This window comes from Lynx rufus, unplaced genomic scaffold, assembly GCF_022079265.1.
Source record: "Lynx rufus isolate CCGP_SWC_20201006 ecotype Redwood Valley unplaced genomic scaffold, mLynRuf1.p SCAF_3, whole genome shotgun sequence".
Lineage (NCBI taxonomy): Eukaryota > Metazoa > Chordata > Mammalia > Carnivora > Felidae > Lynx > Lynx rufus.
This window is the reverse complement of record NW_025814845.1, coordinates 91,748,150-91,767,932: the sequence shown is the minus strand read 5'-3', so window position 1 is coordinate 91,767,932 and position 19,783 is coordinate 91,748,150. Positions and strand designations below refer to the sequence as shown.

Genomic DNA, 19,783 nt, shown 5'->3' with positions numbered 1-19,783 from the left:
TGATCTTGAACTAGAACCACTTTACTTTAAAAGTAAAGTTTCAACTGGATGATTCAACTCAAGTTGGGAAACTGACCAGTTTATCTGGTACTTTGTAATTCTATAATCTGATTTCTGGGACAAGGGAAAATTCCACCACATTTACTTATCTTTTGAATGCAGCAGATTACCCCTCCTAGGGACCATATTCCCTAATTATCACAAATCTATAAATGTAAGAAACTATGTAAATTATCACTACACTTTGTATGTCCTCCATATCCTCTTGATTTGATACACTTATCTTCCTAGATAAAATTTCCATGGGATTCAGCTCCAAGCTATGTTCCTTAATACCTTTTGAGAATTGCAGCAGATTCTTTTTCTTGCCTTAAATGCATTGAATATTCATCATGTGTTCCAACAATATTTCCAGGAGTTATCACTTTATACTAATCCAAATTAGTACTTCCTTCCCATTAGTTGCAAGTTTAATTTTCTCCTAATGAAATGTTGAATATGCATAGAATTAACTCTATCAAGTAGTATTGAGCATTTTCAAAACACTTAATTAAGGATTTAACAGTTCATTCCTGCCACTGGAGGGCACCAAAAGCCAAGAAGCACAAACATTAAAAAAATAAGCAGTTTTCAAGTTGCTACACAATTCAATTCTGAAGTATTAAAAACAAACCAAAAAAGTACAAGTTAGAGTGTCAAGATATTTAGGAAAACTAACTTGTGCTTAATTTTATTCTTTCCCACTAAATATTTTTTAAACTGATTTTTAAACATTGCCAAAAAATATCTGAAACTCTTACAAAAGTAAAGTTTCAACAGAACAACATTGTCAAACCTTGCTGCAATTTCAAATCAGATGTTACTCTGCCTAACCAAGCAGATTATCTCGCTTTATTAAGAGTGCAAATTTGAGCTTAGCAATTTTCCCTTAACTAGCAAGTATCTTTGCATCCTTTCATTTTCCAATGATTTAATCAAAAGTTAAGGAAACATTTTTTTTTACTTAAATAATAAAGTAAATTTTAAAGAAGCACACTTTTCTTAGAAGTCTGTGTTTTCAATCTTCCGATGCACTAATCAACTGGGGCAACCTGGATAAAATCCCACCTAAAATGGTGGAACTCTCCCTCCTTTGATAAAACAATTTCTTTTACCTGAAATGTCCTTTTCCCTAGCTCGGTAATTCCAGGCTTAGTTGAAATGTCGTTCCAGGTTTCTCTAGCACCACATCACCTGTAGAAAAAGCAAAGATTCCTTCCTCTGTGCATTTCTGTACTCCTACAATACTTGGTGTACTCAGTGCAATTACATGAAGGAAATATTTCTTAACGATCTACTATGTTGCATGCACCAGTGGCTTGGTTCTTCCCTCGAGGAGTCTATATCACAGGGTTCAGTACATGCTTCCCCCAAATATGGCAAATTAAATGTTAAATATTGTAAATATTGATTGAATGTGGCAAACTGGCATTTTGAATATCTTCTGCTTAAGGAATTTGAGAAATGACACCTGCCTGGAGTGCTTTCTGACCTTCTCCAGAGAAAGGTCACAAGTCCCAGAGGAAAGGAACATTCCCAGAGAGAAATCCGAATGAACAAGCCTCACTTACTAAATTTCCCCAGTTTCCTACACTTTCCTCCTGTCTTCTGTCCCATCATATCTTTCCACCATTTCCTACTCTTCATCGAACCTAGCATAATAGCACTCAGGCTTAACCATCTCACTGGGACTTCCCTTCTCATGGAGGCTCTCATGTCACATTAAACTTACACTCAATACACTTGTATTCCTTTTTCTCGTTAATCTATGTCTTATTACAGATGTCTCAGTTAAGAACTTAACAGGGTAGAAGAAAGATATCTTTGCTCCCTTACAATAAGTAATAGAGTAAAATGAGGAAAAAAAAATACAGTTACGTGCAAAAATAGAAGTATAATAATGAAAGACAGGGAGATCAGTAAATGTTAAGAATACATTATTAAAAGAAATACTTCCAAACACTGTCTTTATATTCACCTTGGAAAGGAACCTTCTTTTTATTAACTGAGTACCAGCTCAGAACACCATACATAGGAGGCACTGTGGAGAAGCATACGAAAGAAATAAGGGGTATCATTCCTCACAGATGTTTTAAGCCTACTAGATAAATAAAAAATACATATCCAACACTTCAGGACACTATAAAAGCAATATATATTCAACTGTAATGAATTTACTATAAAAAAAACACATGTGTTTAGGGAAAAAAAGAATTGTTTAAAAAGAACACATACTAAACCAATCTAAGACACTTTTGATTTAATACATCAGAAAATTCGAAGTCGCATTAAGTCTAGAGGAGAGAGGTCATCGTTACAAAAATGAAATTTGAAATCAAAAATGAAATTTGAAATCTATTTTCCTCCAAGCTTCACACTAAAGAACTAGAATTGGGGTTAGGGTGGGGGTGGGGGAACTAAGCAGTCAGGCTTTAATTTGTGGCCTGGAAGGCAAGTGGTCAGGGGACCTAAGGGTACCTCTAATCTTGCCAAAGTTATATAACCGTGATCATATCTTAATATCTTTATTTAAAAGATGAGGAGTTCATATTAAATGATCTCTAAGGATACTTCCAGCCCCACCATGCTGTAATTTTTATGGTATCAGCTACTGGAATGGAGGGGTGGAATTTGAAAGACATTATAATCAGGAAATCAATAGGAAGTTGACAACAAATTGCATGGGACGAAAATAAAGGGAAGAGAGGAACAACATATCAGGAGGTAAGAGCACTTTGAAAAGCATCAAGTCCCCTACAAGGTATGGAGTTAAAATGATCATTAGTAATCCAATATGGTTCCAGACCTGGATGACAGGAAAATGTGGAAATGAAACTACAGAACCTAATCAAAACCAGGGAAGCTGAGGATAAGGGAGAAAGTGGGCTTTCCTTTCACATGCTAACTGACTCACCTCCCCATTCTCTACAGTATTGAGATGGAATTTACCACCAAGGGACAGGCTGGAGGGAATCCTCTTATTTTTAGGCAACATCCACCTTTATTCTTATTGTCTGATAACACTTCCTAGAAAGGGAAAGAAAATAGCTATTCAAAATTCAGTAATTAGAAAGATTGGCTATCTTCTAAAGACTGTTCTGACAGCAGATCTCACCGAAGCTATTGTTGTCTGAAAATTATAAATAGAAAAACTAATTAGGAAGAAATAACATTTAAAACTGATCAGAGAACAAAATATATGTAGGCTTGTATTTCAAATCCCAGGTAGGCTATAAATAGAAAACAAAACCCTATTTTCCAACTCACTAGTAAAACTTGAATGTAACTCAGAATCATACACCTAAAACAATGTGTTTTTTTAAGATTTTATTTGTAAGTAATCTCTACACCCAAAGTGGAACTCCAACCTATAACCCGAAGATCAAGAGTCACGTGCTTTACCGAGTAAGCCAGCCAGGTGCCCCAATTATGCATCTTTAAAATGATTATACAGGGTATGTAATCAAGACATACTACCCCAAAAATATGGCACCTGTGCATTTGGAACATTCTAAACTGAAGGCATCTAAAAACAGGAGGTGCAGGAAGAACTTCCTAACCTTCCCTGAAGCAAGTGGTAAGTTCCTCATGTGAGATGCCCTCCCTATCTCTAAAGAGAAAGGGACACAGAAGGAGATCTAATACATAGGGCTTGCTACATTTCCCCAGTTTACTACAACTACTTCACACTCTTTGTCCTGTCATATCTTTCCACAATGTCATTCTTCAGCAAACCTAGCATCAAAGCACTCCAGTTTAACAACTCGTTCAGATCTTTTCTCATAAGAGATCCCATGTCATGTAAAACTTGTATTAAACAAATTTGCGTGCTTTCTCCTGTTCATCTTTGTCAGTCTACATTTCAGTCCCAGCCAGGAAACCTTGGAAGATCAAGGAAAACGTCTACAATTAACAGCTCAAAATTAAGAAACCTTTTACCTTTCTTTTTTTCCTTCACATACACACTTCTCAGTCCTCAGCCTTACCTCCTGTGGTATGAGAAAATGACTAAAGACACAAAAATAAGATTTAGCCTAAAATCTGGAGAGCAAAATGTAGAAAAGTATAAAATATTCATGAGTGAGAGAAGCTCCCTGGCTTCAATTTACGAAGATTCATAACCTGTAAACTGTGGATTACTTATTAAATAAGTGATAAGTGATTAACTGCCCATAAGTAATCTACCATAAACTAACTCTCTATACCTCCAATTCGTCATCTATAAAACCAGAGATGATAGTAACTCACACCTCACAGAACTGATTAAAAAATTTAATACACGTAAAAATGCCTGGACCTTTGCCTGGCACATGGTACTCCATCAATGTAGACTCTCATTAATTCTGTTAGACAGTTACTGATAAAATATGTCACTGCTGGCATTAAGAGATCTAAGGAAAGCGCCAACCCAAATTGTCAGCAATGAAATTGTAACATGGCAATTACAGGGTGACGTAATCACAAATGCAAAAAGGTGAAATGATGAGAAATCAGGGGTTGGCTTTAAAATACTATAACAACAGGGGCAGCTGTGTGGCTCAGTCAGTTGAGTGTCCCACTTCGGCTCCAGTCATGATCTCATGGTTCATGAGTTTGAGCCCCACATCAGGCTCACGGCCATCAGTGCAGACCCTACTTCAGATCCTCTGTCCCCTTCTCTCTCTGCCCATCCCCCACTCATTCCCTCTCTCTCTCTCTCTTTAAAATAAATAAAAAACATGTTTTTAAAATGTTTTAAGAAGTAACAAACAATAAAATACTATAGCAACAAAAATGAAGGATGGGCGGAAAGACAAAAATAGGGATGGATGAAGCAAATGTCAAATGTTGGTGACTGCTGAACCAAAGTGATGGTTATATAAAGGAATAATAAATTATTCATGTCACTTCTATAAAGGCTTGAAAACTTCCCTAGTAAGAAAAGGGATTTTAAAAATTAAAAAAGCAGTAAGAAGTACACAGCTCTTAAAACAACAACATAATTAAGAAATAACAACATCATTACTATTACTTATTATTGAGTCTCTTGCTAGCTTCAAAAGTTTTAACTCAAAAGAGGAGTTTTATTTCTGCTGGTTTGTTCTTCATTTCTACTGTCATTAATAATCTTTGCTTTAAATCAAGTTCCTACATATATCAAAACTGAGCTTCTTCAATGTCAGGGGAAGTCTGGTCCCTTCTAGGCTTTCCTCTCGTGTGGAGTCTGTCCACACACTGAAATTTAGGACTTTTAGAAGAATGACATAGTGACACGATGATCCTTCACCTGAGAGTCAGGCCACTTCTCTCATGCACCATTTGGTAGCCTTACCTTTCACAACACAATTTACTCACTTCTAAAATGAGGGATTTGAATTCCATCTTTAAGATTCTTCTAATCTAAAATATTTTGATCTAACTGCAACAGTGGTTTCCTCAACCACTGATACACTACTTGTCACCTGCATCTGATAGATTGATAGAACTTGCTTTCTGTAACTTTACCCTAAAAGGATAAGAAAAAAAAAGGGGGGGGGGTGTGCTACATTAGCCTGTCTTCCTAGAGAATGAGGTGCATGTGTGCGTGTGTGTGTGTGTGTGTGTGGGTGTGTGTGTGTGTGGGTGTGTGTGTGTATGACCTGCTTTTCTTGTTAAAAGTCAGATGCATAGAGGGGAAAATAGAAAAGTATACATCAAAATGTTAGCAATAAGGCAGTCTCTCCTTTGCTGTCCTATCTTCCACTCCCTAACAGTGTATTCAATAAACTTCTAACTCCTTTAAAAGCAAAAACAAAAACAAAACAAAAAAACCAAAATGTTAGCAATGATCATTTGGGGGTTATAAAATCAGGGTATTTTTTATTTTCTTCTTTTTGCTTAATTTTTTTTACTTTTATTTTTCTACAATTACAAGACATCACTTAATTTTTTTAAATTACTACATACAAATGTTTTAACAGATAAAATATACAAAAGTATCCTCTCCCTCCCCCAACATAAGCTCTTCTTCCCAGAGGCAACAAATAATATCAGTTTCTCAAAAATCCTACAAGAAATGGTCGTTCTATTTAAAGAAAATACTTGGACACTGCTTTTGTAATACGGAGAAAGAGTGTTTTAAAGAAAGAAAGAAAGAAATCCACCTACACTTGCTTTCTCTTCTAGGCCCCTTTTGCATTGTCCTGTCACTAGATTCTATTTTAGTTCGGTGAAGGCTCAGTAGCCAGAAGCCAATCCTGCATTCCTGACTCATTCAAGGGCTGTTTGACATCCCAGCAAGGAAAGCCCTTTGTTAGAAGGACTGAGGGGTCTTTCTATCTTAAATATATTTTCCACTCATTAAAGAGTAGAGGACATTTTCTTCTTTTTGTTTAAAACTATCCAGAAACACAGTGACTCATTTTAATAATCGTTTCTAGTAAAAAAGATGTAAAAAATAGCTAGACAATGTATAATACTTATAAACATAATGGTTAGAAAATAATAATACAACAATTAACCTACGTAAGAGATGGTAAGATACATAAGATTGGTAAAGTTAGCCAAAGTTGTAAATCAAATGAAGGAGGATAAAAGAATGCTAATTAACTGCCTCTGAGTAATTCTCATTTTACCTATTATGCTACCAGTTATTTTGAATTGTAACATCTTAATTTTGTTGCCTTAATATGGCATTCCTCCCCCCTGCATCACACTGCCACTCTTTGTTCAAGTCCTTTCCTCCCCGTCAATCTGTCAGCAGCTAAGGCCTAGAAGGGTCCCTATACATCTTATACCTTCTCACAAACAGCAAGAACTTAATGCCATTAATTGAACTATAGAATATAAATGTTGATAAAGATAAAGCACAGAGAACCTTTGGACTCTCAGTTTATTTTCTATAAACTATGGACAAGCTTATCTTCTTACCCTCAACAGTCTGATTTTATAAAGGCTAGTACTATATTGGTATTTTCCCAACAGAATTTACTACAAGGGCAATAGTAAACCTTAGCTTAAAATTAAAATAGACATTTGTTTCTAAAAATTTTTAAAGGCACCGAAATTTGAACCCAGATCATCTGATTCCTAAATGCAATAGCCTAAAAATGATGTTCAAGTGCCTCCCACATCCTACCAAGACATGTTGAACTAGGAGTTGAGCTGAGGGACTGGAAATAAGAAGAAAGGAGTGGCCCCAGTGGATGTCCCTGGGTAAATTCAATCAAACTTTTTTTTATAAGATTTTATTTTATTGTTTAAAGATCTTATTCTTATGTAATCTCTATAACCAACATTCTGTTTGAACTCACAGCCCCTGAAATCAAGAGTCCCATGCTCTGCCAGCTGAGCCATCCAGGCACCCCTCAATCCACCTTTATTCAGGTGGGAGATTCTAGGTTATATAACCACCCACCAGATACAGCAATATCCTGTCTAATGGCATCCAAACCCAGAAAAGTTAAATCTCAGGATATTCAGATTTCTGCACAGCTAATTTCCCAGAATATATTTGAGCAGGATCTGGTGCCCTGGACACAACAAATATATCAACAAATACCTGGACCTGGCATCATGGAGCTGATGCGCCTACCTAACCATTCTTTTGGGCTTTGGGATAGGAAAGTAGGGCACTGAGGAGTGGATCCAGGAGGAGACGGGCTTCTTAGTAGAGGTATGATAGAAGACAACAGGTGTTCCCACTGAACCCACCTTCTTCCTGAACCTCACTGTCTACAATATCATCAGTTGGTTGTCTTCAGAAGCCACTTAGACTGTGAGGACAAGCAGTTCCTGAAGCTGCTGCACATGATCATTGAGAGTTTCACTGAGATGAGCACACCTTGGGCAAAGCTATATGACACGTATTCCAGAATCATGCAATATTTGCCAGGAGGACACAACTGCATCTACTACTTGTTAGAGGAGTTCAAGAACTTCATTGCCTCTAGGATCAAAATCAACAAAGCATCTCTTGACCCTCAAAACCGTTGGGACTTCATTGACTGTTTACTCATCCAGATGCTCCAGGATAAAAATGATCCCCACATAGAATTCAATCTCATGAACTTGGTCCTTACCACTCTCAACATCTTCTTGGCTGGCACAGAGACTGTGAGCTCTATGCAGTGTTGTGGATTTATGCTAATGATGAAGCATCCTAAGGTGAAAGCCAAGATTCATGAAGAGATTAAGTGACTGGACCACAGGTGTAGATAACCAAGTCAAAATGTCCTACACAGATGCTGTGATCCAGAAGATATAAAATCTGACAAATATTGTACCAAGGTTGTCCCCCATAATGTCATCCAGGGACATTCATTTCAAAGGCTACTTTCTGCCCAAAGGCACCAATGTGTTGCCCCTGATTGGCTTTGTCCTCATAGACCCCAAATACTTACATTACCCAGATGCCTTCTATACCCAGCACTCCGTGGATGAGCAGGCCTGCTTCAAGAAGAATGAAGCCTTTGTATGCTTTTCTTCTGATAAGTCTCTATGGTCTAAGTTCTCCCTAGGAACATGTGAGATATGACCTCCAACAACTGGTCTATATTATTTTTTAAAGATTTTATTTTTTTTAAGATTTTATTTTTAAGTAATCTCTACACCCAACTCACAACCCCAAGATCAAGAGTCACACGCTCCACCAACTTAGCCAAACAGGCACCCTCATTGGTCTGTATCTGATGTTCAGGTCTGAATGGTAAGTTGAATGCTATTTTATAGAATCTTAGAATCCCAGAATCCCATAATCATAGAATATAAGAACCAATGATTCTGACCATTAGAAAAGGAATAACACTAAACAGTGGTCCACAAACTTTTTCTGTTAAGGACCAAATAGAAAATAGTTTAGGTTTTTCCAGTCATACCCTCTCTGTCTGAACTATGCAATCTGAAAACTACTCACCCACTACCATGTACTACAAAAGTGACCATGGACAGTACATAAATGAATAAGAATGTTTCTGATGCCAAAAACCATCATTTATGAACACTGAAATTTGAATTTCATTGACTACACATGTCACAAAATATTATTATTCTTCCAATTTTTCAACCATTTAAAACGTTAAAAACGTTCTTAGTTTTGTTGAAGAATATTCAATTGAGTAAACTTGGATATCTTTAAAAAATTAGATGGGGCGCCTGGGTGGCGCAGTCGGTTAAGCGTCCGACTTCAGCCAGGTCACGATCTCGCGGTCTGTGAGTTCGAGCCCCGCGTCAGGCTCTGGGCTGATGGCTCAGAGCCTGGAGCCTGTTTCCGATTCTGTGTCTCCTTCTCTCTCTGCCCCTCCCCCGTTCATGCTCTGTCTCTCTCTGTCCCAAAAATAAATAAACGTTAAAAAAAAAAAATTAGAAAAGGCAGACCTACAGAGTAAACTAGATGACTTTCCTGAAAGAAACTTAAATGGTACATTGAATCTGTCTGGCATTTAGGAGGTGTTAGGGAATATAGATAGACCTAAACAGAGCTTGTATATTTAGATTATTTAAACTTCTTTAACCTGAAGTATTTTTATTTTTAAAGTTAAGGCTCCCATTTCCTCCACTGTTCTCAGTGGCAGAACAGCCTTGGATAAAAATGTTGACAAGATAATATTGGAAGGACCACAGTCATCTAGTCAACAAATATTTATGAGGAACTTACCACCTGACCTTTGAGAATGTAGTCTTTTCTTTCTAAACGGTAGAAACCAAGTCCACAGTTTAAAGGGCAGGAACAAAGCCATATGACATGCTAATGCGCTAGAATCCAATGATCTGCCCTCAGCCACTTGAATAAACATCCTCTAGATGCTGGCAAATGCACGGTCAGAAATACCGGAACCATTATCACAACAGATTCAAATTACATCCATAAACCTCAAAGACAAGACCAAAGGATTCTAGGAATCAACTCTGAGGAATACTGAAATATATGCATATTTCAATTACTTTTTTTAAATGTCTTATTTATTTTTAAGAGACAGAGCACGAGCAGTGTAGGGGCAGAGAGAGAGGTGGACAGAGGATCCAAAGCAGGCTTTTCACTGACAGCAGAGACCTGGATGCGGGGATCAAATGCATGAACTGTGAGATCATGACCTGAGCCGAAGTCAGATGCTAAACTGGCTGAGCCACCAAGGTGCCCCACATGTTTCAATTACATAAAAAAATAACCTTAAAATTAATATTTCTCTTATTTCAGGATTACCTGAGTGCCTTAGTCAGTCAAGCGTCCAACTCTTGATTTCACTCAGGTCATGATCTCACAGTTGCGTTCGTGAGTTTGAGCCTCTCATTGGGCTCTGTGCCAAATGCTCAGAGCCTGCTTGGGATTCTCTCTCTACCTCTCTCTCTGTCCCTCCCTTGCTCGCATGTGTGTGTTCTGTCTCTCTCACAATAAATAAACTTAAAAATATATATTTCTCTAATTTCAATTCAATAAACATTTATTCCATACCAGTAGCATTCCACAGGGCTTATAGGTTAATGAAAAGAATGAAAAAGAGTTGTTCCTGCCAAGGCATATGTATTAGTCAATCATAAGACTTAAAATCTTAACAAAGTAAATATTAGCTAGTTTTAAGTTGCTGATATGCCTTTAAGTTTTCATCTTGGATTTTTCCTTGCTTGTGAACTGTCAAGACACAAGAGTTTAAGGTAAAAAGTAAAAAATTTCCTTTTCCTTTCTACTCTTCTGTCATTATTTGTAGAGGTAACTACTGTCATCATATTAGAATCTATCATTCAATTCAGTATTTCATTCCCCCAAATCTCTACTGTGGATTTTTCTTTCCATGACCCCTCACTCTCTTCTACCACTTTCCTTTCTAGCAGGTTTTCTTGGGCAGCTATAGGGCAGGGACAACAGACACAGTACACAGAGTGGCTAGGAAATACACATGAAAGGCTGACACGGGTTGGAGACCTGGAAACTGGTGAACTTCAAGGAGTCTGCAGGTGGTGGCTGCAAACTGAAGGAAAGTCACTGGCAAACTCAGTGTGCCATATATATATATATATATATATATATATATACACACACACACACATATATATATACATAAATATTTTTTTTGAAAGAGAGAGAGAAGGTAAAAGTCCACAGTTTTATATGAAGACTTTTAAGCACTGGAAGCTAATTAAAAAATTTTAATATAATGTAGCCAAACACACACACACACACCAAAAATATGACATCAACCCAACCTAGCCCATAAGTTGACAGCTACCTCTGCTTTTGATTTACAAGAAGATTCAGATTGGCCACAGAAATTTAGAACTGGAAAGGATTTTAGAAATCATCAGGAGCAAACACTCTGTTTTATGTCAAAGAGAAACTGGCCCAGAGAGGAACTGTGGCTTCAGTACAAGTGAATCAGTGTTAATTGGTGATAAATTACCACACCAGACAGAGGACATGGATGCCCTCAAGTCCCTGTTCTCAAGCTGCTCACAGTCTAGCAGAAGAAAGAAACTGTGAATGTTTGGAAAGTAGTTTTATCAATGTCCATGCAATAATAAAAGATTGTTCAATGTACAGAAGAAATAAAACAAAGAAAGAAGTATCAAGTATCTGATGGCCAGTTAATGCCTGTCATCTCAACCCAAGTCTCTTCTCCAGCCTTAAGCTCTTCCTGCTCTACCATACTGCCTCTTGGTTCCCAAAAACAACCCCAATCCCTCCCACCAAGGAAATGGAGCAACATAAAACGTGACCATGCTTGCATAAATGAAGGAAACCTGCCAGCATTTAGAATGCCGCAATCTGTGAAAGCAAAGAAACACTTGGCCTTTAATTTTAACAATATGGTGGCTCAGCTAACACAGCACTGGAATCAGAAAACAGAAGTCTAGTCCTGGCTCAGCCATTAACTAGCCAAAAGACTAAGCAAATATGTAAACTGATGAGGTTAGACTACAAGGCGACTTAAGGAGCTGCCTGCCAGTTTGGTGATTCTAAGACATTTCATGACAGATTTCATTGAAGTTCAAAGAAGAAAGATATCATTGTGGGCAGGAAATGTCAGGGAAAACTTTGCAGAGGAGCAATGGATTAGATTAGGTCCTAAAGGATGAGAAGGATTAAGTAGCAGTGGGGGAGGGATGGAATGAGAAGCAGGGGAGAGGAAAGCTGAAGGAAATAGTTTTAGCAAAAATGTAGGGACAGGAATGCACCCAGAGATATGCTAAGGTGTGGAGGGAGTTTACAACAGATGGCAGAGATTTTATCTCTAAAGTAGGAAGTGAGGTCCATGTGCATAAAGAATCCCAAGAGAATTGTTAAGGCTTGAAGAAGTGGGGCAAATTTTTGGATCTTTTCTTCTGGGGGCTGTGCTGAGTGAGGGTTCAAGAAGGGATGTTGCAGCAGAGGTGAGAAGCTTTGCTTAAGGAAGGCTATGAAATTTTAGTGAGTTACTTTTACTCTCAGTAAAAAGAAGAAGGGAAATAGAGTTTGGGGTGTGCTCTGGTGTTTTTGCCACCATTCCTAAGACTTACTTCATGAGGGCAAACGACCACTGAAGGCAAGACTTCTTATACACGTGCCACAGACTGATGCCCTCATCCAGGAACTACCATTGTTTTAGGAGACAGAAATTAACGGAGGAAAAATCAACCCTTTATTCATTCATCAGTCTTCTACTGAGTTCTTTATCAGACACTTTGGAACCTCACTCTCTTTCTGGTCCTCATTAAATTGACATTACTTTCTGCTCTTTACCATCTGTTTCTACCCTGAGAGATACTTGTAGGTTATCCATAGAGAGCACTGCTCTTGCCGCTGGGACACGGTTGGGATGAGATGAAACAAGTGAGGCACTTTTTCTCTGGGTAATTACATTTGGGTCAATCAATGCTTCTCTGCTTCATTCTCAGCCTGGCCTTGAAGTATACACACAGCCTTTCTCACCAGCTCTCCCAAACAACCCTCCCCTGCCTGGAACTATCTCTCCCCTCACCGCCTTCATTTCATACCAGTGTTGTTCTCAGAAACCTTCCTACCAGCTTAGTTCCTCATTCTCTTCAGGCCTCGGTTTCCCGTTCTTTTCTCTAGCCCTAGGCCTTTTCCTTCTTAGGACTCCTCATTGTCTCACCTGGTGCTTCCCCTGGGCTCAGAGCACCTGTCTTGCCTCATCTGCTGAGATTTGAAAAACTGTGCAGGCAGGTGGTAGAAAGAAATTTGGAGGAATCTCAAAGTCCATAGATACATACGATATACACAAGTGTTTGTGTATGTGTGTGTGTGTGTGTGTGTGTGTGTGTAGAAATGATATATATGATAGTAATCAATAAATCTGGTTAAAAGAAAGTGTGCTGAGATCCTTGTCTGCACCTATAACTCATCCAGACATAAATACATAAAAGTTTGAAGGGTGATTTTTCTAAAAACAATGGCAGACTTTTTCCCTACTTAGTGAATTTCTGAAGGGCTTCCATTACTCTCTTTCTTTGATGTGTGGAATGGGGCAGAGTGTCCGGGGGGCTTTCTTTAACCACTGACTCCTCCTGTTCCTCTTCAATTAACCTGAGATTTACTCCCTCAGTATCTGCTACCTTTAACAGAAAGCAAATGTTCTTATAGATAAAATGAAGCCTAATAATATCCATGCTCTACTGCATGGAAACAAACAGGTGTGTATATAGTATTGATCTATTTGGATTTTTCTCATTCATGATCACTAGGGTAATGAAAAAAGTTGGACATGAGGCATATTTTTTGGGTTTCTAAGTAAGAAATTGTGGAAATAAGAAAATAATGTGTTAGAAGGTGCCTGGTTTGAATAATACTGAAATGAACACCTTTTATATTCCATGATAAGCCTCTATATATTTTTTATTAAATTTTTTTTAAACATTTTATTTATTTTTGAGACAGGGAGAGATAGAGCATGAACAGGGGAGGGTCAGAGAGAGGGAGACACAGAATCTGAAACAGGCTCCAGGCTCTGAGCTGTCAGCACAGAGCCCGACACGGGGCTTGAACCCACGGACCACGAGATCATGACCTGAGCCGAAGTCGGCTGCTTAACCAACTGAGCCACCCAGGTGCCCCAAGCCTCTATATATTAAAAAAAAATCCTTCCTCTTTATCCAGCACCATCCAGGAACATTACAGGGCAATCCTAGAAAATACTGCTGTGATTGTTTTCAATCCGGTGATTCTATTCAGACAATCTAGCTCACAAACTCTGCAGGGCTGGGGATAGCTGACTTTGGTAAATTTTAGAGTAAACAACCCATGCTTTTCCATACATTTTCTGAATGTAACACTTTCTTCCAAATTCCAAAATTTACTTTGATCCATCAACAAGTGCTTGCCATTAGTATCTATGGATCTACTTTTATACTTAAGTACAGAGCAACCCAAGACATTTTTCCACCAGAAACAAAATCTTCACATATGCGGTACGAATAACATCACTGGAGATTTTATCTATGGTGATAACTGATGAAATGTACACGGGTCAAAAAGAATCAATTAAAGGGAGGGGTGCCCGGCTGGCTTAGTCACTGGAGCATGTGACTCTTGGTCTCAGGGGTCCTGAGTCTGCTTCCTACATTGGGGTTACAGATTACTTTAGAAAATTAAATAAAATCTTTAAAAGTATCAATTAAAGGTGATTGAGAATCATGAGTCAGTACTATACCTTTATTTTAAAGAACCAAATCTACTTTTCACTGCTATTTATGAAGTTAATAATGTGTAATTCTTGTTTCCAATAATCCAAGCATTTAAAAAATATAGGTATGTTTCAAGATGTTCTCCAACCAAGTGGTTTTCAATTGCCCTGCTTTAAGGGGACTATAAAACATGTACGTATATGAGTATCCTGTATGCATCCATTTTCAGAGCATATCCAGGACAAAATCATGTTGAGAACTTTAGGCCCAAAGGCAGCAGGAGCCAGAGAAAAAACAGGAAAGTCAAACAGCAATGTATTGTCTGTGCATGAAATTAACATACCCTCCTAGGTTAAAGATAAAGCAAACAAGAAAAAAAAGCAGATTTCAGGAACAAAGAATTTATCACTATGAACTGACCCTCTTCAGAGACTAAGGACAGCTGGTCACACATGTTCCTAGAAGACATACTTTGTTTCAGGCTCATTATGAAGGTGTTCTCTACATTTCCTCAGCAAGCTCAGGTCTAGTAAGTCTGAATTAGATTTACCACCACGTGGGGACCTTGAAACTTATTTCTGACTTGCCACACCACATTTACTCTAAAAAACCCATGATGATCATTCTAATTTGCCATCTTACAATTGTTACACAGTAAACATGTCTGTGTAAACAAGCAAATCAGATGGTATTCCGCTCCAGATTAAAAACTGGTTTTTGCTTGGGGCATCCCTTGTCAAGTGGTATGGGAATCCAAGAACAAGACAGTCTTCCAGAAGAGCTTTTGGTGTTATGCATCATACAATATTAATCACCACATTTTCCTGATGTACTGAAGATACTGAAATTAGTTGAAGTATGCTTACCAAAAGATACATGTACGAAAACAGCTTTTACTACCTCTCGATAGCTAATGGAGAGCTTATATTCTAGAATAATAGGCAAATCTTTTCATCAATGAAAAAAAGTTCATAAAATATATTTGATGACATCTTTGGGAACTCTCTACAATAGAAATTAATTCATTGTGCAGGGATTATACTGAAAACATGAGCAGGTATCAGTATTTAACTTTTGCCTCACAATTAATACCTCTTTTCATCCCCTAAGATATTTAAGAGTTAAAGTCTGTTATTTAATGTAGATTGTTATTGTGTCCTATCACTCTTCATACTTTTCCCACCTTCTTTTCATTCTCAGTATTAAGAAGGGAAATGGCTTTCGATAAGCAGAACCAAATTTAGAGAACCACCATTAAAATAAATCAGAGCAAAAGCACTTTGCTTAATCAGAAGCACTTATTTACTTATTAATTTGAAAAAATAAATCTTCTCTTAAATTCAGTGCATTCGTGTAAAATCATGCTTCGCTCCCCACCCCCAACAGTTCCTAGGAGAAAACAACCATCTTCCATCTCCCCAACAAAAGGTATTCACCTAATCAATTTGCGCATAAGCCACTCATTTTCACATGCAAATATTCTTGTGTATTACCATTTTGCACATTTGAATGTGATTTTTACATTTAAAGTCCGGTGGCAAGGCTTTAGACATCCCAGCCTGTGGTCTACGGATTAAGATTTCTTTTCTAATTATCATGTCCTTTTGGTGCTAATGTGTTTGTTCCTTATTAGTGCCACTCACTGACCTGGATGTAAGCCAGATTAAAAGAAATTCCTTTGATTTTCCTCGTTTCAAAGATACAAAAGAATTTCTCACTTTGAAAATCCGCACAGTTTGGGTGAAGAATGTATCACCTCAGGATGTTGATACCCTTTATTATAATTTATGCTCTTAGGAATTCCTCAACCTTAGAAGATCTGGTTACTGTTCCTCTCTTCTTTTTGAGAAATGTAAAGGTAATGTCTGCTGCTTTAAGTCTGACACCATTAATTGTACTCAATTCCCAAAATAATGTAATACATGTTGAAATTCATTTCAGGGATCTCATAAATACGTGAATACAGTTATAAAACCTACTTACTGCTTAAAATCGGATTTCTGAATATATTTGAAGTATTTGCAGAAAAATAAAACCATATCTTTTGTCATCAAATAGGAATAACTTTAACTTCCATCAGGTTTTCTCCGTTATGCTTGATTAAAATTTACCTTATTATTTAAACCTATCTTAAATTATAAAAATGAACAAACTCCTTTAGATTAACGTGTCAAGTTATTTGTCTCTATTTTACAAATCTTCATGTGATACTAAATATTACTTAACAGTAAAGCATGTGCATAAGCTAAGGAACACATCATCTGTACCTTTCCAATACAAGAGAAATGATGATATCATTTGCATGTCAGGAGAGAGAGGTATTCAAAGGCATTTTCTGGTTCCCAAGTTAATTCTGCTACTTCACAAACCAAACAGCATCTTATCTAGACTCTCCTTTATTTACATCATACTTAAGAGTTGAAAAAGTAGTTTTCACTGAAGTTAAACGCAAATAATGTCCTCTTGAAATATATTTGGAAAACTAGTCTCAGGTTAATATAATTTTTCTACTTTCTTAATTCTTGTACATGATGATCAACAAAAGCTGGTTATACCTACTAACTTCATTGTAATCCCCCAAATTTGTGATCTTTTCTAAGAACTTCCAAAATATCTTAGCCACTGCATAATTGAAAATTCAGTAGATTCCTTTAATGGGCTGAAGTGAGAAGGGGTGGGTAAGAGGACAAGATGAATACTGTGTTGCAAAAAACAGAATTTTTAAAATCGTTTTTATGTATGAATTTATACCTCAGGCATATGTGTTGTGACCTGTGTGATAGGTGAATACATGTTACTGATTTTTACAAATTAGTCAAGGAAGAAGTAAATAGTGAAGAAAGAAAAGGGCTGATAAATGTAATTACCTACTTATGAATATATGAAGAAAAAACATGATAAATGGAATCCAAGGATTCCAATTCCACCAGGAAAGAATTATTTGATCGTATGTGACACATATATAAAAAGGCCTCACAAGTCACTTAGAAAGAGTCCAAAGCACCAATAAAAATGACAAAGACTGTGTACAGACATTCACAAATAGGGAAATAAAAATAGCTAATAGGCTTACAAAAATATATTTAACCTGATGACAAAAGAAGAAATACATGCTAACCAAATGAAATGTATTTTGGCTATCAGACTAGCAAAGATTAAAAAATAAGAGAAAATAGTTAATATTGGGAAGCATTTGCCAGAACAGGCACTCTGATACTCTTTTTAAGCAGGAATGTAAATTTGTGCCATAACTGCAGAGGACAACATATACTAAAATTTAAAATGCATATAGTCAGACCCAGAAATTCTACTTTTAGGATCTCATCATAAGGAAATAATATAGATAACATGAAAAACTGGCAACAATGATTTGCAACTAGTGGATGGAACTGGAGGGTCTTATGCTGAGTGAAATTAGTCAGAGAAAGACAAAAATCACACGACTTCACTCATATGAGGACTTTAAGAGACAAAACAGATGAACATAAGGGAAAGGAAACAAAAATAATATAAAAACAGGGAGGGGGACAAAACAGAAGACACTCATAAATATGGAGAACAAACTGAGGGTTACTGGAGGGGCCGTGGGAGGGGGATGGGCTAAGTGGGTAAGGGGCACTAAGGAATCTACTCCTGAAATCATTGTTGCACTATATGCTAACTAATTTGGATGTAAATTTAAAAACAAACAAACAAACAAACTGGCAACAATGGAAAGGTCTCAAAGAGTAGAATTATCCATTAAATTTAATACTCTATAGCCATTCAATAAATCTATCTGTGCTATTGTACCCAAATGTTAATGAGAAATATAAAATATAGAATAATACATCTCTAAGTGTTGGTTTAAGCAACTAACTTGTGAAAAAGCTGGAAGACTGTTTACTACGGGAGTTATCTTTAGAGAAGAAAGCTATGAAAGATCGCCATTTCCCTTTGATATGTTTCTAGACTGTTTGATGATTTACAAGTATATATTATGCTGTAACCAGAAAATTGCACACTTTTAAATAAAATTCATTATGTAGGATTAAAATAAAATATGTAAATAATAATTTAGTAAGCAAAGCGAACCATATAAAATTCTACTATATAGGACTTGCCAGGTGTCAGCCAAAGAGAACTGCCTTCACTTTCACACTTCTGTTTTAAATGGAAAGGAAAGATTATAGAACAACCATTAAAATGGCAAGACTGGATAAAAATCCAGTTCCCTAATAACAGTGTTATTGACCAAGCAAGGTAGTGAGCTGATATGGAAAAAGATTTGCTTTTACAGCCTGAGGAAGATTAGAGTTCCATACTCTTCATGCAAAGGATCAGAGTCAATATTTGGGCTTTGATCTGTTATGGTAGCCCCCATAGATCTCAAAAGGAGATAGGGAATGAGGGCTAATCCCCCAAATCTCATGAATTGTCATTGAACCATCATCTGACATTTGGATCATCTGACATTTTATTCTGGGGGACTTTTCTGCAATTTTACTTTTACTTTGTTCTAAGAATGAAAATTTATCTGTTCATGTTACTCCTGTACTTGCAAATCTATTACGGGTGACCATTGTTCAAAGGATAATGCCCTAACTCTTCCTTATCAAGACAAACAAGGCCCTTAACATTCTGGCCCCAACCTACCTGAACCAGCCTTATCTAGGGTCTCTGTTCATCCAACTCCACACCCCCCCTCCCCTCCACTCTCTCTCTCTCTCTCTCTCTCTCTCTCTCTCTCTCTCTCTCTCTCTTTCATCAGTACAAAGTTTAAGGAGGATGCCATGCTAACATAGAATGGATTTCATCTCCTCTCTGAAGACCTTCCTCAGGTTTGCATCGTATTTATCACACTTTTGTTTAAGTGTTTATTCCCTTTTCTAAACAGTAACCTATTCAAGTAAAGGGGCCATGTATTTAGCATCTAGTACCTGAAACTTTGTTACATCATAACTATATCAATTAGTAAGGAAAATGCTTTATGCAGTTGTTTGAGTCCAATGCCAATTATAGAGATGTACAAACAAGCTGTTTTACAGGAAGAATAATAACATCTAAATGTAATGGTGAAGAAAAAACAAAATCGCAATTCTAAATTCTATCCAGAACGAACTCTGACTATGAATGCTTGCACTAGACAACGCTATGAACCCTAAGGCTGCTCTGCCACCCACACTTCCTAATT

General features: G+C 37.1%; 1 pseudogene; it reads left to right on the top strand.

Moving 5' to 3' along the window:
• Window positions 1-7,591: 7,591 nt before the first annotated feature.
• Window positions 7,592-8,533, top strand: LOC124521124 (cytochrome P450 2G1-like; annotated as a pseudogene).
• The last annotated feature ends 11,250 nt before the right edge of the window (window positions 8,534-19,783 follow it).